This window comes from Hemicordylus capensis, chromosome 3 (genome assembly GCF_027244095.1).
Source record: "Hemicordylus capensis ecotype Gifberg chromosome 3, rHemCap1.1.pri, whole genome shotgun sequence".
Classification (NCBI taxonomy): Eukaryota; Metazoa; Chordata; class Lepidosauria; order Squamata; family Cordylidae; genus Hemicordylus; species Hemicordylus capensis.
In genome coordinates, this window is record NC_069659.1 from 254,581,829 (window position 1) to 254,599,160 (window position 17,332).

At 43.3% G+C, this 17,332-nt stretch overlaps 1 long non-coding RNA gene across 3 annotated transcripts in view; it reads left to right on the top strand.

The window, feature by feature from the left end:
* The first annotated feature begins 263 nt into the window (after positions 1–263).
* Positions 264–17,332, top strand: part of LOC128349132 (uncharacterized) — a 59,195-nt gene continuing 42,126 nt past the window's right edge. For all 3 annotated transcript variants that reach the window (XR_008318574.1, XR_008318573.1, XR_008318575.1), the window contains exon 1: positions 264–383. This is a non-coding gene — a long non-coding RNA (uncharacterized LOC128349132). The remainder of the gene's footprint in view (positions 384–17,332) is intronic.

Below are 17,332 nucleotides of genomic sequence, written 5' to 3' on the forward strand. Positions count from 1 at the left end.
CATTGCAGGGAGGGCGCAAACTGCCTGCCATGCCCCGCCCCCACCCTAACTGAGATCCCGAGAGGCACCCCCCAGTGAGAACTTGCATTATTGCTGGCTGAAAGCGTCTATTCCCCTTTCTCTCCCTCCAGAGAAGGAGAGAAATTGAAAACAGATGCTTTCAGACAGCAAACCTGCCCTGAAATGAGACTGAAGAGCTCACTCAGGCTCTTTAGAGCTTGAGGCCACGCCCCCTATGCATGTGATATCATCACATGATATATCACATGCAAAGGGGGCGTGTCTTCAAGCTCTAAAGAGCCGGAGGTAGCTTTTCAGTCTTATTTCAGAGCAGGCTTGCTGCGTGAAGGCAGCTCTGCACTCAAAGGTGTGGTCCTTATTCAGTAAGTAACATTCTGTAGGCAACCCCTCTCCCTATCTCATATCCCGTCTTCCTTTCTTTGGGTGGGCTTTTCTCTGTGCTCTGTTGTTAGAGGGGGTTAGAGGGGAGGGGTGTGGAGGAGAGTAGGGCTTGCCCTTCCAGCAGCACCAGTTTGTTAAAAATTGATTTTGTGAGTTAAGTCTTGTCTTTTAAAAGAGTTGACTATTAAAATGTGCAGCAAATCGTGTGTAATTGAAAAAGGCTTGTAATTGTAAATGTAAATGAAAAAGATTGTTTTACATCTGAAATTTGAAGCCAGTTTCTAGAACTTACAATAAGTTTTTCATTCACTGCCAGGCATGCACACTATGTAGAAATAGACTTGTATTAATGTGCATAAACAATACAGTCACAAAAAGAAACCTTTAAAAGCTTAATATGCAGAGATAGTGCATATTATCCGCCTTCTATGAGGCGGATGAATAGAAGTGTAATTGATGGATTTCTTTGTGACTTTTCCTGAGAGTGTAGTGTAGTGGTTAGAGGGTTGGACTTGGACTGGGAAGACCTGAGTTTGAATTTTCATTCAACCATGAATCTCACTGGGTGACTTTGGGCCAGTCATGTATCTCTCAGCCTAACCTACCTCACAGGGCTGTTGTGAGGATAAAAAAACCCATGTACACCACTCTGAGCTCCTTGGAAGAAGAGAGGGATATAAGTGTAAATGTAAATTTTAAAAATGGGCACATGGATAAACAAAATCTCTCTTCCTATGTTGTTTGCTCTGATGTATTGGAAGGGGAAAAGAGGGAACAGTTTGATTAACATTCCAGAATTGTTCATAAGCGTACCCCTTAAGAATTAATTTATTAGTTTCTCTCTCTTCCTTGCCCTAATCTTGAGATTCCTCAGCAATAGCCCTGCCTGCTCATTTTGTGTATCTTACTCTTAAGATGGAGTGGGTTTTTTGTTTGTTTTTATTGCATGTTGTAGCTGTATGTGCATGTAGGCTGACTTGTGTTTTGGAGGAGGCGCTGAGGCTGTAAGGCCCCACTCTGAATGCAGGTGTGCACACACTGCCTTGATAGTGGTTAGAGTGCTGGACTAGGACCAGAGAGACCCAAGTTCAAATCCCCATTCAGCCATGAGACTTGCTGGGTAACTCTGGGACAGTCACTTCTCTCTCAGCCTAACCTACTCCACAGGGTAGTTGTGAGGAGAAACTTAAATATGTACACTGCTCTGGGCTCCTTGGAGGAAGAACGGGATATAAAAAATGTGAATTTTACTGCTTGCTGGCAGATAGCAGCTGGGGGTGGGGCAGTGGGGTTGCTAATACACACTGCTGGATTTGTAATGCAATGAACATGCTGATCAGGGAGTATAAGGACTACATCCAGTCTCCAGTACTTCTCTGAATAGCTGATAGGTGTGATTCCTGCTTTGTGAAGAAGGCTGTATCTGTGCTGCCTCAGCAATTTGCATCAGTGAAAGCAAGTAAGGTGCAGTTATAATTTTCAGATAGTGCCATAATTTGTTAATTAAAGGATTAACAAGCTTGACTTTTATTTTTGAGCTGATATTATGGTGAAGTTATCTGAAAGATGGGTGTCAGATATTTGGCGGGGGTGGGGGGCGCAATTTCAGTGCTTGCCCTAGGCGCTGTTTTCCCTAGATACGCCTCTGAGCAGTGTTTCCAGTTACATGACAAAAACTGGACTTTGTGTGCACAGAAAGTCAGGTTACTTACCTAGTAGTTCTTGTACTACTTACTGTACATTGTCCTTCACACTTCGCATGTCTGTGTCTCTGTAGACAGGACCTTGGAACCTGCTAGAGCTGTAAGCTATAAGCTTTTCGGCAGTAGCCCTGCCCCCTTAGTGACACACATATAGCCCCTCACAGATTACCTCCCTCAGTCCCAGACCGTGGCAATCACGCATAACAGGTAGGTGACCATTATAGCGGGGAGGAGGGAGGGTCGTGTGAAGGACAATAGCCCACTAAAAAAACTGTTACAGGTAAGCAACCTGACTTTCTTGTTGGTGTCCTCCACACTGGAGATTAGTGAACTATTCACCAGGACGGAGGGAGAAGTGAGCATCTACTGAAGAACTGTGTCGAGGATTGCTGCTCCAAACTGTGAATGGGCTCTTAACCTGGTGCCCAAAGCATAGTGGCACACAAAAGACAAGGAGGGAAGAATCTTGAGCCGGGCATCACCTTTTATTGTAGGCTGGCTTGGACTTGGGAGTGGTTTTCTGTGATGGCATAGTTGACTTGCAAAAGGAACTGTAAGGTTAATACCTGTTCCTTCTGAGATCATGATGGAAGAATGACTGATAGGATGATCTTTGTTGAGAGTGTTGGGTCCAAGGGCATTGCTTAACTGGACTTTGCTGGTATGGCCATGTGTGTCTCTGTAGCGTCACCGCTGCCACCATTGCCCTAGAACTGCAGTCTGCCTCATAGTGGGCAGAGTGCAGTTGCTGCTTGGTGGTCTGTACACCTACAGATAAAGGTCATAGCTGTATCTTTCTGGTCCTGTTGAAGCTGTCAGATGAAAGGTTCAAGCTTTGTAAAGAGAAAATGGGTATACTTAGCCATACACCCCTAATAGTTTGATATGGGTACCTGAAGGCGTGCAATGGCATATATCCATTCACCAAATGAAACTAGCTTTTTGCCATCAGGATCTGCTGGGATAGATCATAACTTCTGTTTGGCCCCTAGCTGAGTAGACTCAATCCAACTATTGAGTTAGGTTTGGGATGCCAAAACAGGTAGGGGACATCACTTTGGTGTACTCTATAGAGGCTATCTAATTTCGTTGAAGTGGGCAAAAATGGTAAGGGTGGTGGTGCTGCAGAAGCATACTGAATAAGGCCAAACACTGGATCTGCAGTCTCATGCTTCCGTTGCTGTGTCTCTAAGCCCAAGACTGATGCCATACTGGACTTGTTCAGAGTATAGTCTATAATCCTCAGGAGAGGACTGGTTCTTATCTGCATCCAGAAGATCAGCTGGGGATTCTGGGGATTGGTCTGGGTCCTTATTTACACAGGACACAGCATCATCCTCAGAGTCTGAAGCAGATTTTAAAAAACCCATGGGGTGTCAGCCTTTGTATCTGGCACAGCTTTGACTGGTTGTGGTGGCACTCTGTGCATTGCGGCTGGCTGCTTTTTTTAGTAAACCCTTGCTGTCTTTTTTGTCTCAGGTTTGGGTGCTGTATTTTTCCTATTACAGGAAAGAGAGTGGGAAAGAAAGTTTTATATTCACACAAGTAGTGACTATTCACATGCAAACCAGGGTGGACCTGCCCAGCAAAGGGGGCAACCAATGCCTGTTGCCACAAGACCAGCTCTTCTCCCAGCTGGATTTGGACCTATGGCACCTTGAGCTATGACTGCAGTGGTAAGACCTGTCCCTCTTTTCCAGTCCTCAATAACTGTGCCCACGGTGATATACCACAGACCTGGGTTCTACCCAAATATATTCATAATGTGGTCTGTGGCTGTCATAAGCATAATATTTTGAGAAGGCTCTCCAGCAAGGTCCAGGCAAGTAAAAAGTCCTCTTGCTCTCCCTCTCCTGCTCTCCAAGCCCTGGGATGCTTACTCTTGCCATGTTGCTTCTTCACTCCAGCTTGGTCCACCAGCTTCCCTTGTTTAGCAGGTTTAAGCCCTGAGGAGAAAACACCAGGCGCTGCTTTGGTGTTAGCAGCGCCTGTCCCTTTAAGAGAGGGCGCATGGGGGCTGTCTTTGGTACCAGCACTGGCTGTGACTCATTCTGTGGCAGCTGCTTGGATTCCTGAGAACACAGCATACCAGAGCTGGTACAGCACTGCTGGGATAGCTGGATAGTGGGGGTGGCTTGTAGGGCTGATGTAGCACATAAGGTCCTCTCCCACAACAAAGCACAGAGGGCCTGTCTATTAAATCCCGGGCAAATAGCACAGAAGTCAGTTTGGTGGGTCTCCAAAGCATGCTAAACACTCCTCGTGCCTGAAATGGAGAGCAAGTAAGACAGCTCTTAAAAGAGACTCTTGCAGCCATATACTGCCTCAGGATCTCTGAAGAGAAAAACCTTGAGCAGGGGGAGCAGTTAAATAAAGACATAAAATGAGAATGACTGAAAAAATGAGGACAGACAGATAGAATCAATGAAAAACTAAATTAAAGAGAAAGGGTACAGAGGTTTGATTGGTTGTTGTTGTTGACAGCTCTCCCCACATGAAGTGAAGGCAGAAGGTCTCCTGAAGTCGCTATTGCGGCAGTCAGAAGACTGTGAGAGGTAATCTGTGAGGGGCTATGCGTGTGTCACTAAGGGGTCAGGGCTACTGCCAAAAAGCTTACAGCTTACCATTCTAGAACGTTCCGAGGTCCTGTCTATGCAGCCGCAGACATCCAAAGCGTAAAGGACAATGGACCACTAAGAAGAACACACAAGTGGTTCAGTATGCATTCAATGGTTGTATGAATTCGTCCTAGGACTAAGTTATAACAACAGCCCCATATTTCATCATACCCTCCCTCCAAAAAAACACCCTGGATAACATCCAGTTTAATTAGTCATGACTAAGCACCCTTGAAATCAATTAGACAAGTTAGCCATGGGTAACTTAATTAATTGCATTACTTTCAGTGGATTTAGTAATGACTGACAATCTGGATATTGCCCCCTACGTTTTCCACTAATCATTTTGGTATTCTTATCTCCTCATATTATAAATATTCTATATCTATGTTTAATCTGCTTAATCCTCTTAAAGCTAACTTTATAACATATTTGCAGTAGATTTTTGGTATGTCAGAAGATCATAGTATAACAGAATAATAGAGTTTTACAAGTGGAAGGGACCATGGGACTTCTACACACAGCAGGCTTTAATGCAAGTTTACTGGGAGGCTTTACTGTGAACTTGAAGTTCTCTCAAAAAACTGACACAAATAGTGGATTTTTTAATCCCGGATATAAATCGGGCTACACTCTAATGCTCAGTGAAAAACCAAAATTGTGTGTGAACTGCTTACCGATAACTTGCAGGGACTTCAGGGTAGATCTGATGGATATGTGAATGCACCCCCTCCATTCTGGAGGTGATGCAAGTTAAAGAGCTATAAACGCTCTATATTATATTATAATTATTTTACACAGTCAGATAGGTGTTATTGACTGGTTTGTTTTATCCAGACATCGCGTCCTTCCCAAGGACCTGGGATGCCAGAATTTTATTGTCAATGTTGTTGCTGTTATAGATATCGTCGCAGAATATAGGTTGTTCCCAGTAAAGTTGCTTTTTGTAATTGGCTGATGGTGATTTCTGTGGCCCCTATGGTGTTGAGATGCTCTTCAAGATCTTTTGGAATTGCACCTAGGGTGCCAATTACCACTGGGATTATTTTGGTCTTTTTCTGCCACGGCCTTTCAATTTCAATTTGCAGATCTTTGTATTTTGTGATTGTTTTCCATTTCTTTTTCTTCTATTCTGCTATCCCCGGGTATTGTTATGTCGATTATTTTCACTTGTTTTTCTTTCTTCTCGACTACAGTTATATCTGGTGTATTGTGTGGCAGATGTTTATCTGTTTGTTGTCGGAAGTCCCATAATATTTTTACATCTTCATTTTCGACAACTTTTTCAATTTTATGGTCCCACCAATTTTTGGCTACAGGTGGCTTGTATTTTTTACAGATGTTCCAGTGTATCATCCCTGCTACCTTGTCATGCCTTTGTTTGTAGTCAGTCTGTGCGATCTTTTTACAACAGCTGATTAGGTGGTCCACTGTTTCATCTGCTTCTTTACAAAGGCAGCACTTGCTGTTTGTTGTTGACTTTTCTACTTTTGCTCTTATTGCATTTGTTCTTAGTGCCTGTTCTTGCTTAGCCAGTATGAAACCCTCTGTTTCTTCAAGTTGCCATTCTTAAGCCATTGCCAGGTCTTGGTGATGTCTGATTTTCCACTTATATTGTGCAAATATTGACCATGCAGGGGCTTATTTCTCAATTTTTCTGCTCGGCTCTTGACTTGTTCTTTCTTGTAGGCCTGCTTTGTTTCTTTGGTGTTGAATAGTTTCTCATTCTTGACCATTATAAGTGCATCTTCTTCACTGTCCTTGATATATTCTTCAAGGCCTCTTTTCTCCTCCTCTACTGTTTGATGGACTTGCAGCATTCCTCTTCCACCTGAGCTGCGAGGGAGGTATAGCCTATCTACATCACTGTATTATTACAGTGTTTTTATATTAACAGTATTATTATTATTATTATTATTATTATTATTATTATTATTAAAATATCTATACCGCCCTTCCAAAAATGGCTCAGGGTGGTTTACATAGAGGAATAATAAATAAATAAGATGGATCCCTGTCCCCAAAGGGCTCACAATCTAAAAGAAACAAGACAGACACCAGCAACAGTCACTGGAGGTACTGTGCTGAGGGTGGATAGGGCCAGTTACTCTCCCCCTGCTAAATAAAGAGAATCACCACGTTAAAAGGTGCCTCTTTGCCAAGTTAGCAAGGGTATATGAAAAACTTCCTGGAGGTTTTATAACCTAACCCCTTAGGGATGTGTGAACAGGTTCGGAACCAAACCTGACATTGAATCCCACCCCCCACCCCTAGTTTGATTCAGCATCGAGCCAAAAAGGCCCAAACCTGTTTGAGGGGTTCGAAGTTTTTTGTTTGTTTGTTTTTAACTGTCACAAGCTCACTCAACAGAAGATGCTGGCCAGAAATATATAACACAATAGCCAGTAGCTCATGTTTCAGTTTTACTGCTAAATAATCAGGTTTAACAGACTCACCAAGAATACAGGAGTGAGAAGCCCAAATTCCAAAGTCACAATCTCTCCAACAAAAGCTCCAAGCAGATTTGATGTGTTGTTTCCAGCAGTTTGTTCAAGGCCCGATTTATAGTCAGCAGCCATGTGCACTTAATCAACACTGCACCCCCACCAGCTGCCATAGATTCAATCCGGCTCCTGCTGTCTTCTTGCCAATCAACTACTCTTCCGTAATTCCCTCACCTGCTGCTGATGTTTTTCCCATCTGCATCCTCAAGGAGATAGTGGCCGTTCACACTCTGGCTCAGATCCTGACCCTTCTCTCCAAAGATCATATGGTCCTGCTGGTGCCTCCTGCACCAAACACTCGCCCTGGCCTGTCTCAATTACCTCCCCATTCACATCACCGGCCTGCTCCTCCTCAGGCACCTCCCCGCTTTCTAGTAAGTCGCCTGCCTCCCACTCCTCCCAAATGTCCTTGAGTGGAGGCATGACACTAAGAAACCATCAATTTACTCCCTCTGGGGGGCCTCTCCAAGGTCATGGGGGGTCTCTGGAGGTTCCCCCTCCCCTTGCCAGCCTCCATTACTACCAAAATCACCCTGTTCAGGCAGTCTTCGGTCTGTTCCGGGCCTGCCCTCCATCATGGTGGCCATTTTGGAGGGTGCTGTGCATGCCCAATGGGCCTCTGCGTGTCTTGGGTGACTCGAACCAAACTGGGTCAGCCGGTTTTGTGCACACCTCCATAAACCCTGGCTTAGATCAGCCAACTACTACAACATCCCTGACAAAAGCCCATCCAGCCTCTATTTGAAAACTTTCAGTGAAGGAGAATGCAAGGCAGATGGATGTTATATATCATTAGACTTCTTTTAAAGAAGCCTACATTATATCCCTTAGAGTTGAGCAACTATAGGCCTGTCTCCAACCTCCCATCACTGGGCGAGGTAACTGAGAGGGTGGTGGCCTCTCAGCTCCTGGCGTTCTTGGAGGAAACCGATTATCTAGACCCATTTCAAACTAGCTTCCGGGTGGGCTATGGGGTGGAGACTGCCTTGTTCGGCCTGATGTATGATCTCCAGTTGGGAATTGACAGAGGAAGTGTGACTCTGTTTGTCCTTCTGGACCTCTTGGCGGCTTTCGATACTATCAACCATAGTATCCTTCTGGAACGTCTGAGGGGGTTGGGGGTGGGAGGCACTGTTTTACAGTGGTTCCACTCTTACCTCTCAGACAGATTCCAGATGGTGTTGATTGGAGGAAGTTGCTCTTCAAAATCTGAGCTTAAGTATGGTGTCCCTCAAGGTTCTGTACTCTCTCCAATGTTTTTCAACATCTACATGAAACCTCTGGGAGAGATCATCAGGGGATTTGGAGCAGGATGTTATCAGTATGCTGATGACAACCAGATCTATTTCTCCATGTCAACTTCTTCAGGAGATGGCATATCTTCCCTGAAAGCCTGCCTGGAGGCAGTAATGGGCTGGATGAGGGAGAATAAACTGAACCAGAATCCAGACTTTCTTATTAACCCCGTACTTATTGTGCGGGGTCAGAACTCCAGAGACGATTTTGATCTACCTGTTCTAGATGAGGTCACACTTCCCCAAAAGGAACAGGTTTGCAGTCTGGGAGTACTTCTGGATCCACACCTCTCCCTGGTTTCTCTGATACGCTGCACCCATTTCTTGAGATCAATGACCTCAAAACAGTGGTACATTTGTTGGTAACCTCCAGACTTGACTTCTGTAATGCGCTCTATGAGGGGCTGCCTTTGTACGTAGTCTGGAAACTTCCGTTGGTTCAGAATGCGGCAGCCAGGTTGGTCTCCGGGTCATCTTGGAGAGACCACATTACTCCCTTGTTGATTGAGCTACACTGGCTGCCAATAGGTTTCCGGGCAGAATACAAAGTGCTAGTTATAACTTATAAAGCCCTAAACGGCTTAGGCCCTGGGTATTTAAGAGAACGTCTCCTTTGTTATGTGCCCCACCACCCATTGAGGTCACTTGATGTCTGTCTCCAGTTACCACCAGCTCGTCTGGTGGTCATACGGAGACAAGCGTTCTTGATTACTGCCCCAAAATTGTGGAATGCGCTCCCTGCTGAGATACGATCCTCCCCATCTCTGGCTATTTTTTAAAAACGTCTGAAGACCCAACTCTTCACCCAAGCTCTTTCAGCTTTTTTAATTTGTAGGTTTTAATTTTATGCTGTTTTTAAATTGTTAAACTGTTTTAACCTTTTATATTTGTTTTAATTGTTCTAATGTCATTGTTAACTGCCCAGAGACGAAAGTTTGGGAGGTATACAAGTTAAATAAATATAATAGTGCAATGTATTTATATATTTCTTCAAGATTAAAGGTACCTCCTGATGGGCATTCAGATGACTCCCTTCTGTCTTAATAAAGCCAGGTCATATTGACAACATTTTCACCAACAATTAACAATAATAGCTTTTTTAAGAATTGGAGGATGTGATGTGATGTCCTTGCAGAAGATACGTGACTGATATCATTTCAGTGTTTGCAAATCCAGCTAGTCAAAATATGTCTCAACCAACCACTGGCTCTGCTTGCTTCAAATCTTTCCCCTTCCTACCTTCCTTTCCTCTGTCGTCATATTTGGCTTTCAGAAACTGTCAAATTGTTGAACATGCTCTCGCTCAATTTCCTTCATCTGAGAAAACATCCACATTTCATAAAACATGTGAGGTCAAAAGTAGTCTATGGAAAAAAGACTGGAACTAAACCAACAAACAAATTTTAGCATTTTGCCACAAGCAGATTGTCACTGGAAAACATTTTCTGGATGGGACTTATTCCTCAAGTTGTAGTTGCAATCTATTTTTGCTCTGCCCTCGAAATATTATCCTTAAACAAGTCTGACAATTTTATACAAAAACTGAATAAAATAAACCTAATTAACGTTGTAACTATTTTTAGACTACCTTTAAGCGTTAGATTCTAAAATACTCACATGAAATGAAATACTCTAGAATTATTTTCTCTCTCATCAACACCACAATCATATCTTCCTATTCCTGTTTTTCACAGAAGTCCTAAGGCCAAAAGAGAATGCTAAGAATTCAGGTTGAAGTGAGACACTAGGCCAGGAGACTAAGCCCTGGACACTATCCACCAACATGCTGCACAGTCTTAGGTGTATAATAAAAGAATGTCTGTCAAAGGGGCTGCCTTTGTATGAAGTCTGGAAACTACAGTTGATCCAGAATGCGGCAGTCAGGTTGGCCTCTGGGCCATCTAGGAGAGACCATATTACTCCGGTGCTGAAGGAACTACATTGGCTGCGGATACGTTTCCGGGCAAAATACAAGGTGCTGGTTATTACCTATAAGGCCCTAAACAGCTTAGGCCCTGGGTATTTAAGAGAACGTCTTCTTCACCATGGGCCCCACTGCCTGTTAAGATCATCTGGAGAGGTTCATCTGTGGTTGCCGACGACTCGTTTGGCAGCTACTCGGGAACGGGCCTTCTCCATTGCTGCCCCTGGACTTTGGAATGCACTCCCTGTTGAAATAAGAGCCTCCTCATCCCTGGCAACTTTTAAAAAGTTTTAAAAAGTTTTAAAAAGGCACTGAAGACACATTTATTCACCTAGGCTTTTAATTAGATTAATGGTTGTTTTTCTTCTTCTCTGTAACAATAATTTTAAAAAATAGATTAATAGTTTTAAATGATTTTAATGTTGATGGTTTTAATGTTTAAATGATTTTAATTGTTTAATTGATTTAGTTCTGATGCTAATTGTTAATTGATTTTAATTGTTTTTATTTTGATGAAAACCACGCTGAGCCATTTCTGGAAGGGCGGTAGATAGATAGATAGATAGATTTAAAAATGATAGTTTGTGAGATTATAATGTTATCCTATAACAAGACAATACATGTATATTGGCTGTAGTGCTAGGAATTCAAAGATGTCTATTTGCAATGAAGGTTGCATTGACCAATTCACATCAGTCTACTCTACATCCACAAAAGCTGCCAATCACCTACACCTTCAAGTTCTTAGTATTAAGTGGGAATAGAGACAGGACTGTGACGAACCACTACGGGACAAGTTCTAATCCCTGACTTCTCCAGCTACTGCTGGCAAAGACCTCTGTCTGAAACTCTAGAGTACCATAGCTGGTCAATGTAGACAATACTGAACTTGATGAAGCAATGATTGGACTCAGCATATTTCAACTTCATATCGTCAAGACCAAATCTTTTTGTCTTTCATGCCTTTCACAGTTACTAGCTGACCCGTGCGGCTGCCGCCGCCCTGCGGGTGCCGAGTGCAGCCGCCGCCGCCTCGCCTCCGCGGCCGGGCCCGGCCAGTCCCGCCGCCTCACTTCCGCGGCCCGGCCAGGCCAGGCTACCTCTCTCTCTCCTCCCGCCCCCCGCCTCCGGTGGGGCAGAGTGCGGCGGCCGCCGCCAGCGGGCCTGGCCGGCCCCAGAGTGCCACCGCCGATGCTGCGGCCAGCCCCAGAGTGCCGCCATCAGGCCCGCTGCCTTGCCTCCGCGGCCGGGCCCAGCCCGGCCAGTCCCGCCGCCTCTCCTCCGCGGCCCGGCCAGTCCCACCGCCTCACTTCCGCGGCCGGGCCCGGCCCCGCCGCCTCGCTGGGCCCCGCCGCCTTGCCCCGCCTCGCTGGGCCCGCCGCTCGCTGGGCCCCGCCACCACGGCCTGGCCCGCCGCCATCGCGCTGGGCTCCGCCGCCTCGCTGGGCTCCGCCGCCACGGCCCTGGGCCCGCCGCCTTGCCTCCGCAGCCGCCCAGCAAGCGAATTCTCCTGGGTGTGCTGCCAGCCAATCAGGCGCCCCCTGCAGCCCAGCCAATCAGCATACCCAGGAGAATTATATATATAGATAGCTGATTTAGACATTCAGGCATGTCCACCCACACCTACTCCATCAGTATCATTTGCTTCCTGAACACAATGGTCTTATATGTTTTTGTTAAATGACATCTAGAATGAGCTGCCCTTCAAGAAACAACATGCACAATGTTGCAGTCTGATGTGTAAACAAGCTGTCTTAATGTCCAACACGAATGCAAGAAGAAAGAGCAGATCTAAAGGGATTCCTGATGAAATAAATCCCCATCAAAACACAAGTTCAGTTCACAGAGAAATTTTCCAAAGAAGGTTCTTAGCCTAAAGCCACAGCAATCCTGGAAATTCCCACTGGCAACAGGATGCTCTACCCAGACCCTGAAAAGCACAGAAATAAATAGTCTTTTAATGAGAGCTCAGCCAAAGCTTTGACTAGTTCACACATCCATTTTTATATGATCAAGTCAGCATGTCTGACTTCTCGTCTGACCAGCGTTCCCAAGTGTGTGGTCTGAGGATTTATATGACAGGAATGGGTTGGGTTGCTTCACTTTCCCATGAGTATTCATTAGCCCATTACGTTACTGTGATCATACTGTCATATTTTATACAAGTCTTTAATTAAGACATTTTGACTTTTTAAGAAATCCTTAGTCTTCGGTTGTTAGCCTTCTGCACTGAAGACATTTCAAGATTTGGATCTTAAGATCCTTTTTTTTTTAGTAGAAGTTAAGAGACAGAACCTATTCCAGTGAGACCGAATAGTGACTTTTTACTGTTTCAAACTTAGAGACCTGTGGGTGTTAAAAACTGACTGATGATTACATCATGCTTGTGATGAGTTGTCCATACAATATGAAAGTTATATATGTTGGCTGACATGATGTGCAGCATTATGGAGCCATAACTGTACTCTGAGGCTGCTGCACACGCCTAAGGCACTCCTGATGCTGTTAAGAATGGGTGGTAGCGCAAGCAGCACTTCTACAGTTATTATTTATTTATTACATTTATATCCCACTCTTCCTCCAAGGAGCTGAGAGTGGTATACATGGTTATTTTATCCTCACAACATCCCTGTGAGGTAGGCTAGGCTGAGAGATACTAAAGTCACCCAGTGAGTTTCATGGTTGAATGGGGATTTGAACTCGGGTCTTCCCAGTCCTAGTCCATCCGCTACGCTGGCTCTCTTTTCCCATGGTCACAAATGGGATTTTACCACCTCAAAGATGAATACATTTTAAATAAAACTTCCCTGCTCTGCCAAATGTCTTCATCTACTCCCTATGCATATTCTCTGAAAATCTTTGACAACAAGATTTAGAAAAGTTATTCCCCAAAAATGAATCACATGATACTTTAGTTGAATGAAATCCTCATAAGCAGAAGGACTAAGACCCCTACAAAATAAACAAAGCTGCCCCCGCTTGTATGCAATGCACCCAAAAAATCATACATATCGCATTGCTGGTTATCTGACATTTTTATTTCAAGGTGACCTTTGGGTGATGGCTTTTTCCATTACATTTGAGCGGTGGCCATCAGTGTGAAATGCAACAGGAATGGATTAACTAATTATCTGAATTGTTCCCTTGTATTCCTTATTACTGTACTGATTAATGCTTGCATATCAACAGACTGAGAAACCCTAATGAGCATCTTATTTGTTAGCAAAAACCTTTTTGTTGTTGTTGTTGTTATGGTATGGTTTTTGAAAGCACTTTAAAAAGAAGCTAAAATATTCCTTGGTGTCTAATTTAAAATAGGAAGGAAGAAATGAGCTGACCATCTGGGGAATGGATAGGATTTCATAGGCCATGTCACCCAAGCAAGACTACTAATTCCACCCTCACTGAGGGTGATACAGCCTATCATACAGTGTGAAATTTACTTTGACAAGGAGAGATCACAAAAAGCATCCAGTGCTAAGCTAAGAGGAGCTTCTGGCAGCTTAGTTTCATGAAATAAGAATCTTGGAAGAGAATAAAAGCCATTTTCCTAAATCCTGCCCAGAGTTGTGTGTTTTGTTGCATACAGCTCAAGAGCAACTAGCCTGGAATGAGAGGCTGTGCATTCACTTTCCTAACATCCTTCCTTAATCTGAACTAAGAGCCACCACCTGTTGTGGGATTCAGGCTTTCATATTTGATTTCCTAACATAAACAGGATGCACAAGAGAGGAGATTCAATACAGATTGGGATTGCATCAGGGAGAGGAGCTTAACTCTTTCCCCCCACTGTGTTCCTGAGCATGGGCAGATCATATCTATGGGCAAAGTGGGCAGTGCTCACCTTAAATTTCTAAGTCAGCCATGTTGTCTCTGCTTCCATGGTATGCACCCACTGCCTCCTTGTTATTCCTTGCTGATCTTGCCTGCAGCCTGCCGCTGCTGCTTTGTGAGGTGGGCAATGGTAGCACCAACCTCAAAGAAGAAATGAAAAGCCCCAGATCTTTTAAAATTTTAATATTAATAAGGCAGGATCCAATAAGCATTATCACTTTTGTTTTGCAAAGTAGGCAGTCCTAGGACCGCCCTATAAACAAGTCAGAGAGGGACTAAGCTGATTGACTCCTCAGGCAACTAATCAGAGTGCCCAGAGGGTGCAGAAGTCCTTTTCGGGTTTTTTTTAGCTACTCAGAAGAATCCAGTCACCATTTTGGTTACAGAGCAGGTATGCTGGCTGGCTCTTGGTAAGTCTGATCTCTTGCTGGCTTCTTGGTTTGTGTTTGTTTGAGGGGGAGGAATGCAACCTCTGTTTTCTCTCCCTTGCTTTCTGATCTGATCTATATGCGAAGTATTATGCCCATTCCCAAAATGACATGCCATAAACATTGGAAAGAACAGCAAACTGTAAGACTGGACTAATTAGATTAGAAACTGGTATAAGAAGCCAGAAATCTCTTTTAGGGCATATGTGTGGGTTTCTGAGTACAAAGTGCTTTTCAAATAATTGCAGAAGTGGCTTTCCATGTGAGTGTGGTATAGAGAACTAACGAATGGATTCTGTTGGAAGGAAAATATTTTTTAAATCAATTTGCTAAGCAGAGAGCTAACCAGGTTTTTATCTGGACTTTGACCAGTATATGTAACATTAACATGTCAATTGGAACACCCTTGGGCAAGGATTAAGGAAATGATATCTATTTTAAAAAGCATTTGTTGCTTGCAAGGATGGACATGCAGGCTAAGTGTCCCCCATTCATCTTTGCTTTCCATGGTGTCCTCTAAATTACAGGAGATGGTTCATAGCTGCACCAAGCATCATTGAAAAACCTGTGGTTTTTCTATTATTTGTGTATGAAATAAGCAAGCAGAGCTACCCTTATAATTACAGAATGTATTTGTTCACCTCAAATGTTCATGTGTCTGCCATCTTGAATTGAGGTGGATGACATCATCACAGACCATGCCGTTGAGGTGTCCCTATGTGTCACTCTCTACAACTGAACCAAATTTTCAAATCAGTTAATGGTCCACAAGTTAGCCCACTTGTGCCTCAAAAATGTATGCGTCTGCCATCTTGAATTGGGGTGGATGACATAATCATAAACTATGCCACTGAGGTGTCCCTATGTGTCCCTACAGCTTTAGCAAATTTGGTTCAAATCAGTTTGATGGTTCACAAGTTAGCCCACTTGCACCTCAAATGTTTATGCATCCACCATCTTGAATTAGGGTGGATGACATCATCACAAACTATGCCATTGAGGTGTCCCTATGTGTACCTACAACTGTACCCAATTTGGTTCATATTACCATTAAGTGCTGGTAACCTGCAGGCTTGACTACTGCAATAAACTCTATGTGAGGCTGCCTTTGTATATAGTCCGGAAGCTGCAATTGGTGCAGACTGCTACTTCCAGATTGGTCTCCGGGGCATCCCGAAGATACTATATTATTCTGGTTTTAAAAGAACTACCAATAGGTTACCAATAGGTTTGCGGGCAAAATAACGAAGTCCAAGTTATTACCTATAAAGTCATTAATGGCTTTGACCCAAGCTATTTAAGGCAACGCCTTCTTCATTATGAATCCTGCCGACTATTAAGATCTTTAGGGATGTTCATCTGAGGGTGCAGCCAGCTCATCTGGTGGCAACTCAAATGTGAGCCTTCTCTGTAGTTGCCCCAGAGACATGGAATGCACTTCCTGCTGAGATTAGAGCTGCTCCATCCCTGTTGCCTTTTAGGAAACAACTTTAGGCGCATCTCTTTAGTCAAGCTTTTTTGCTGTTTGGTAGTATTAATGGTATTTTATTTTGATGTTTCAGTAGTAGTAAGTTTATTGCGGTCACAGACCAGATTAACAATTAATAACAATTAATAGCATTAATAAGAAAATTCAAGAAATTTCAAAGTTTACAAAATCACAAACTGTTCAAATTACTAATACAGTCTTTACAGAGCTTCGACACCACAAAATGTTATGTTTATGTTTTAATTGTTGAAATTTCTTGGTTTTATTGTTGTAAACTGCCTAGAGATTTCGGTAGCGGGCAGTATACAAATATTTTTAATTTTTATTGAACATATTTTATACTGCCCAAAACTTGCATCTCTGGGAAGTTGAATAAATGTTATGTTAAATAAACATGTTAAATAAATAAATAAAGCCGTGCACTGGGGAAGTTGTGCATGAACCCCAGTTGTATCCCCACAGTCAAGCACACTCCATTACCATGTAATGTTTGTTGTACGAGTTGCATGTAATGTTTTATGTGTTATTTATGTAATTTGTCTTACTTTCTGTATTTCTTATTTTTCAATATTTACCTTTTTTCTAATAAAACATCTACATTTTTTAAAAATAAAGAACCCACTCATCCGAACCCGATGAGACATATTGCTGTGCAGATCATCCTTCGTGCCACAACATTATGGCCCAATTCACCTTTCAAAGTTTTGGTTTACAGTGGTTAAAGTAATCCACAATTTGCTAAATACAGACATAATGGGGAGCAGTGGTTTATTCAGTCTCCTCCCTTGTGTATGCAGGAGACATATGCAGATATGAGGCTTGTTGCAGATCATTCACAATAATGTAAACCATCGTTTAGATAATGTCTTTATTAAGAAGGCAGAGCTCCAATATCAATCAAAACAAAACAAAAACAAACATTTTTAATGCAAATTATTTTTAAGCACACAGAAGTTTTCTTGTGTATGGGCATTCCAGCCTGAAGGCACAACAAGGCTAACAGCAGTGAGGCAATTTGTTTACATCACTAGGTAAAATTCATGCAGAGCCGTTAATTTGCAATGCCAAGAAAAGTATTCTGTTTAATGCAGGAAGTATGGCTACCTGGGGATGCTGGTATTAAAATGCTGTTAAG